Here is a 7,321-nt window from a genome sequence, read left to right on the forward strand (position 1 = left end):
AGAAATAAAATCTAATTGAAGTGAAAACATTTTAGTGTGGTTATTGTGGAGCATTACCTGATCACTGCTTGTTCCACAGGCTAAAAAACATTCTTTGGGGATTTAACAGGACATGAAGTTTCTTTTTCTTTGTCTCTATGTAACTATAAATGTCATCAAATAGTCGGCTTTTATCACTTCCATGCGTTTCATATTCCACATGACATAAATGTCTTAATGTGGGCGTGGCCAGCAGATTTTGTAGCATCTCCCTAAACAGAGCTTAGACACTGAAACAAGGTTTACCACTTTGCAATATACTCTAGTTGCATATTCTATATATTAGCTCTACATGGCAATATTTAGCCCTAAAATCCCTGCCTGGTCCTACCTGATGCCGTCAGTATTTGTTCACCCAGAGCAACTCTTTCCTTTTCCATCTTCTTTTTGATGTAGAAAAGCTGATGGCTGGAATATTTGGAAAAGCTTTCCTCACTTCCCTTGTGATCTAAAAAAAGGCAGAATATTAATTTTGTATTATTTGTAATATTCAATAGTTTGTTTCTGTTGTAGTTCCATATTTCTGCCAGCAGGGAGCGTATTCACAACTACAAGCTCTACGCGCTTCTTCTTTTGTCTTTTTTCTCTTTGCGCTGATGCCGTTACTGCAGTTTAGAGAGAGTTAGAACAGGAGGCGTCAATATAACTAGTTACTAAGTAAATACTGATTAAAACTGTGTTATATCTTGAGTTATTGATCCTAGGAGATTATCTGCACCTGCCAGGAGGGTTTCTGGTTGCGGGACATCACCGTGTTGTTGTGTTTTGTCGAGTGAAAACTGCGGTGAGTAATGATGATTAGCGCTTAGCATAGCATGCTAACTACTGCTGATTCTGGCTGATTGCTCACTGATTTCATGGAGAAAGTATCTTTGTTATATTGTTATGCTTGGAGACGATGTTTAAAACCAGCTGGAGACAGATGAAGGTATATGAGTGAATTGAGGATGTAAAAAATTCTGTTTTGTGTAAATTATCTGTGTTAATTGAGCTATTGCTGCATGTGATTTGTACTATTACTATATGCCAACTAATGCTATATAGTTAAGCGAGCTGGTTTTATGAGCTAAAACAAGCAACAGTGTGCTTTTGAGTTATTGAGAGACAGTAATTAGATGAATGATTAACAAACATGATTGAAATGTGATTTAAAATAATTCATATACACCATTTTGTGTGTGTGAGCTGTTTAAAAATTAATTTTATAGCTTTATGTGATACTTTGTCAATTTGAATGGTTCACGTTCATTGATTTAAGATTAAAAAGAGGATAAATACTATACAGTTGATTTGGGTAAATGTATAAAAAGAGAAAGAGATTAATATAAAAGCTGCTGCTCAATGCAGGTTTTTTTTGTATGAGTCGGTTTTGATCACTGATCTCTATTAAGTTATACACTGGAGTGCTAATAGCCGCTGTCAGAGCCATAGAGAGAAAGAGTTGCGACACTCCCATTGGACTCCGTTGTACGCTTTTTGCCGCCTACTTCCGGGGTATGCAGCCTCGCATAGTTCCAAAAAGCCATTCTATAGCGTCGGACATCATTCACTTCCATTGCTGACTGTCGAGTAACTTCTGAGGTAAGTTGATTAAATAGCTACCTGTTTTGAATTGTCAACTGTCTATATTGTATCAGAGGTCCTTTATGATGCATATACTGATCTTTTGTTGTATGTACACAGCATAATTATATATATTTCTCTTATCTTTGTAGACGACCGATTGCCTGCTAGTTTGTTAGCTTGACTTGCCTTCTGTGAAGGTAACATTATATCCAGGGGTAAATTGATTAAATAGCTACCTATTTTGAACTGTCAACTGTCTATATTTTATCAGAAGTCCTTTATGATGCATATACTGATCTTTATTTGTATGTACACAGCGTATTTATATATATGTTTTATCTTGGTAGACCACCGATTGCCTGCTAGTTTGTTAGCTTGACTTTGCCCTCTGTAAAGGTAGCACTAACGTTATATCCAGGGTAAATTGATTAAATAGCTACCTCTTTTGAATTGTCAACTCTGTACATTATATAAATAGGCCCTTTATGGTGCATATGCTTATATTTATTTGTATGTGCACAGTGCAATTTATATATATATCTTAATAGCTCTGCACTTACCTATAGACCCAAACATATAAGCATAATGCTTTTGATAATATGTAAATGGCTTAATCTTAAAATTAGATTCTTAGTTTTAACATGATCATGTTTCACGTTGTGGTCTGGGGGTGACCACTTATCAGAAGTGAGCTAGCTGCTAGGCGAATGCTGATTGGACCACGGCAGACCTAATGCTACCACGAAGGTAAGCTAATGGCTGAATTTATAAGCAAAATCACGGTAATCAATAGGGTTAGCGATAAAATGAAAATCATAAGACATCTGTCATCACATGAATGATATGGAAAAGAAAACTTAAGTTAGAGCCGTTCTAGCCTGTCCATATGAACATGAACATAAGCTTTTTCCTCCAAAAATGTAAAACGTATCTAAGTAATTTACAGCTTTTTGTTGTCACCCTGTCTCTCAAAATGGAAAACTGACATTAACAAATATGTAATCATGCAATAACAGCTGAAAAAGTAGTAGGGTGTATGTTTATATATATATTTACCGTTAAATTACGCAATCGCTGCTGTCTGTCCCATAGAAGAACATGACAGCCAGCGTATGTTTTGGAACTATAGCGGTTTACACGAACCACGTAACTGCCCTGGTGGTGACATCAAAGAGTGTCGCAACTCTTTCCATCTCTATGGCGCTGGCCGCTGTTAGAACGAGTTGCTGTGAAGCCACCAGCCGCCATATTGGTACTCCCTATTTTCCTCCATTAACTAGGAAATATGTGCGTTATGCATCGAATAACGAGGATTTTCTCATGTTCAGGAGGGGCTTAAAACTTTTAAAATGTCAAATGCCATATACTTTTATGTTATGTTCTAAAACCTTTAAGTACTGAGAAAGTCATCAATAAATGTCACTACACTGAAAAATAAAATCAAATGTTACTGTGTGTAGTTTAGTGCTAAAAATCACATTTCTTTATGGAACAAATTTAGTTTTAATAAAAGCTACATAATTAAATGTGTTTATGGGGATTATCTGTATTTATGGGGCTGCAGGTTCTGGTCCTGCTGGGCTCCAAGTCTGAGCTTCTGCTGCAGCCACAGCATCTTCTCCATCCGCATCCTGAGAGTGGAGGACGGCGAGCCGCCACCAGTCCACGCCGTCAGCGCGTGAGTAGCCGGCGCCACCTCAGCGTCTCTGAGCGTCTGCTGTGCTAACGGTGTTAACGTCCCGCAGGTTGTGTCTGTGCCACCTGGCAGGCTCTGAGCGCAGCTCCAGGACCCAGAACAAAGGAGAGGACCTGAAGGAGGCTGGAAACATCAACGCCTCGCTGCTCATTCTGGGCAAATGCATCAAGGCTCTGCAGCACAACCAGCACACCAGGTAGGACCTTCATGGTTCTGGGAACCAGTTCTGGCCCTGGAGCCTCCTGAGTGACCCGCTGTCTGCTGCCTCCAGGCTCCTGCAGCACGTCCCATTAAGGGAGAGCAAGCTGACCCACTACCTGCAGGGCTTCTTCTGCAGCAGCAGCAAGGCCTGCATGGTGGTCAACGTCAGCCAGTGTGCCTCCATCTACGACGAGACCCTCAACGTCCTGAAGTTGTTGAGCCTTAAGTTCTGATATCCAGTTAGAACATCAGTTCACTCCCAAACATTTAGCACTGCTGTCTTTGTAAAATGAACTGAGCAGCAATCTAATCACAACGGGGAAACAGCCATTATGTTTTTGACTCAGACGATTCATCAGCCTACCTTCCCTAAGATCACCGCTGCATGACTGAAGAACTTCCCCTGGAGCCGCAGCACCAGAGCGCTCTGAGGTCTCGGTAGAGCCGCTTGATGTAGTCAGGATCCAGCAGAGTGAACGCTGGACTTGCTTTGGCTTGAACGGACATCAGCCTCCATGAATACCAGGTCATCCATGTTGCTGTTCATTAACACCGTGCTAACTTTTCCACTGTGGAGGCTCGCCTTGGTACATTCACATAGCAGAGCCGTCCGCACCAAGTGACGACCCAAGATGGTTTAAAATGTCCTGGTAAGTTCTAAGAGGCCACTTCTTCATGTCATCCTCTCAGTCATGAATAGTTTAAGGCTGCGGCGCTGACCTGCCACTTCCATCGCTCTGCAGTTATTGGAAATGTTGCTGCAACAGTTTATCATTTCAGTCAAGCTGATGTTATTTGGCCGAGGGAAGCGCTGAAACGGAAGTGGAGCACAAAAAAAACAGAAGTTGGACCCAGAGTTACTTCCTTGTTCAAAAATAAGGTGGATAGAACAGAGAGAAATGTGAAAGGTAGTTTGTTGGCTTTGCTTCAGGTGGAGGTTGTGATCTCCAGGCTCCTCCCCGTCGTTCCTCCTGCTTCCTGCAGCAGGAAGACGCTGCAGAGCAGCAGCAGCTCCCTGACCGGCTGGGAAGCCAGTCTGGAAGACCTTCAGGTGGGAAGGAGTCGCCTTTAGCCGTGTAGCTGCTGACGTCTCAGTCATCCCTGATATCTAAAACATCCGTCCAGCAGGGTGAAGACCAAGACTCCAGTCTGATGGAGGACAGCATGGAGGAGACGGCTGACAAGGTGAAGAAGTCGTCATTAATAAGAGGCTTCACCAGGTCAGTGGTTTTAGCTGCTCCACATTTCTCCTGACATGAATCCACCTGCTGGGTTTCCTGCTGGAGGCGGCGCCACGTTTACCTTCATTCTGACGTCAGAACCGCAGCTTCGTCCCTCCTCCTCTTCATCAGCTGCTGCTGCAGATTTCTGCAGGAAACCAAGCAGCTTGTGGTCGGCTCTGCATGTCCAGGTCCCAGCCTCTGATATCTTATTTACTTAGTTATATGATGATAATAATAATAATAAAATAATGAGGATTAAAACTGGTTTAAAACTATAATTAACATTTAAACGTCCTCAGGTTGTGGTTTAAAACTAGAATTAACATTTAAACGTCCTCAGGTTGTGGTTTAAAACTACAATTAACATTTTAAACGTCCTCTGGTTCTGGTTTAAAACTATAATTAACATTTAAACGTCCTCAGGTTCTGGTTTAAAACTAGAATTAACACTTAAACGTCCTCAGGTTCTGGTTTAAAACTAGAATTAACATTTAAACGTCCTCAGGTTGTGGTTTAAAACTAGAATTAACATTTAAACGTCCTCAGGTTGTGGTTTAAAACTAGAATTAACATTTAAACGTCCTCAGGTTGTGGTTTAAAACTATAATTAACAATTAAATGTCCTCAGGTTCTGGTCGCTGACCCAGGACGTCTGGTCCAGTTAGAGGAGCTACTGCTGAGGACTTTAGATGATTTTATTGTATTTATTGCAGCCAGGATTAAAGTAAGATCCTAGTTCCTGTTCAGGCTAACATCTGTGGCTCTGACCTGAAAGTGTAAAGCAGGAACCACTTTGGCTGAGTGATTATTTCATTTATTTTAACAACTTCAGCCTCTGTTACATGATGAGTGTGAAATATTGCCGTCCAGCTGGTGACTGATTCAGGCCTGGTGTTAGCCGCGCTTCATGGCGTCTAAAGGGACAGCATGAGATCAAATGCAGGAAGGTGATGTGATGCGCATTCAGCTGGAAGAATCCAGTCAACCCCGCCTCATTTTCAACCTATTAGGAGTGGAAATGAAGATGTTTTACTTTTCTTAATGAAATATAGCAATGGTGTCGTTACATTATCGTTCAGTTAGTGTAAAAAAAATTAAAATGTAACACTTCTTAGTGCTATCGTAAGGGATTGCTATGTCAGTTGTGGAATGTATTAACTTTGATCCGTTTTTATACACTTTTATGAAGGTTTAACATGTTTTTATATGCGTTTATATGCTTTAAAGTAGAATGTGAGAAGATTAGGGTAAAAAGCGCTGTTTGTGAGCAGAAGAGAGGGTTTTAAGGCCAGGTCAACAGTTAGCAAAACAGAATGTTTCAACGGAGAGAAAAACAAATTCATAAAAGGTAAAAGTAGCTGTTAGGGAATAGAAACCGATACTGTATACGTCATTTGCTTGTGTGACTCTGAAATTATCCTTTGAAAATGAAATAAAACTAGCCTGAACAGGAGAGAGAGCCAGAGTTGCTGCCCGCAGAGTCTGGCTGGTGCATCTCTCCCTTTGCAAAGGCAAACCTGAATTATGCGTCCATGGCTGATTAATTGTTTTAAATCCTGCACAACGAATCAACAAACCCGGAGGAAGCAAGACGGCTTCAACACGGTTAAAACTCAATTGATCACTCAATATAACACGTTATGAGAAAGTAAACGGCTCTGTGGTCATTTCCTGATGTGTCACCAAAATATCAGCTTTATGTTATTAGATTGTCGCATGTCTGCTGAAACCTTAAATCCTCCTTCCTGAGTCCATCACAGCTGTCTGCTGGTTCTGTTTTTTCTTTTTGGTAGCTAAACCTGCATGAATGAATCATATAAAGCGGATTTCACGTGTGATCAAATGGACACTGAATAAAGGTACAGCCAAAATTATCAGATTTAATAAGATTTTAAGTCAACCAAGAACCATATAGAGATATTAACCATATTAAGAAAATGAGATATGTCACATCTAAAGCTAGAACAATGTAGGAGTTTAAAATAACTATTTAATTTCATTAGAATGTGATGTTCTAATAAAATGCTGGAGGTTAAAAGTTTTATTGATTTCAAACACTCTCCCGACGCAGGGGATACAAATTCTGCCGTGGATAAGTCGTTTGGCACAACGACACCTGTCACCTGTGCTATTCTAGCGCAGCAGGTCTTGGTGATATCACAGTAAAATGTGCAAAAGTCTGGATTATTTCTGCTCTGCGATAGACTAATTTTGTAATGTACTACATGAAGAACCTGTTGGATATGATGATTAAAGAGGAGGAGTCAATGAAAAAGAGGAAGAGTTAATGAAGTTAAGAAGAGGGTCCTAAGCAGCATCCAGACCTGACAGATCTATAAAAAGTGATGATCAACAACATAAAGGCAACAATGCTGGTCTGTAAATGTGTAACATTTTCTGAAGCTTGACTGGCGTTCTGGTAAAATGGTAGAAAACTGTTTTTTAGAAGTGTTTTTTAAAACCACTGCAGTGGTTTTAAAAAACACTTTTTATTTTACAATTTTGAAAACAGCTGCCGATTAAACTGAATGTTACAACCTTGACATGATTGTATGAGCTGTTTTACCGAGAAATCGATCAGAAGCGCCGTGAAAAC

The 7,321-nt window shown here is 40.4% G+C and overlaps 1 long non-coding RNA gene across 2 annotated transcripts; it reads left to right on the forward strand.

Moving 5' to 3' along the window:
• Nucleotides 1-768: 768 nt before the first annotated feature.
• LOC118558612 lies at nucleotides 769-4,966 on the forward strand. 2 transcript variants are annotated; one of them, XR_004928374.1, is made up of 5 exons: nucleotides 769-823; nucleotides 3,170-3,283; nucleotides 3,351-3,497; nucleotides 4,434-4,553; nucleotides 4,631-4,965. It is a non-coding gene; the product is annotated as an uncharacterized LOC118558612 (long non-coding RNA). The 2 variants fall into 2 exon arrangements; XR_004928375.1 differs by lacking the exon at nucleotides 769-823 and adding an exon at nucleotides 931-967 and having other exon boundaries at nucleotides 4,631-4,966.
• Nucleotides 4,967-7,321: the final 2,355 nt, after the last annotated feature.

The sequence above is a fragment of the Fundulus heteroclitus genome, unplaced genomic scaffold (genome assembly GCF_011125445.2).
Source record: "Fundulus heteroclitus isolate FHET01 unplaced genomic scaffold, MU-UCD_Fhet_4.1 scaffold_134, whole genome shotgun sequence".
NCBI lineage: Eukaryota > Metazoa > Chordata > Actinopteri > Cyprinodontiformes > Fundulidae > Fundulus > Fundulus heteroclitus.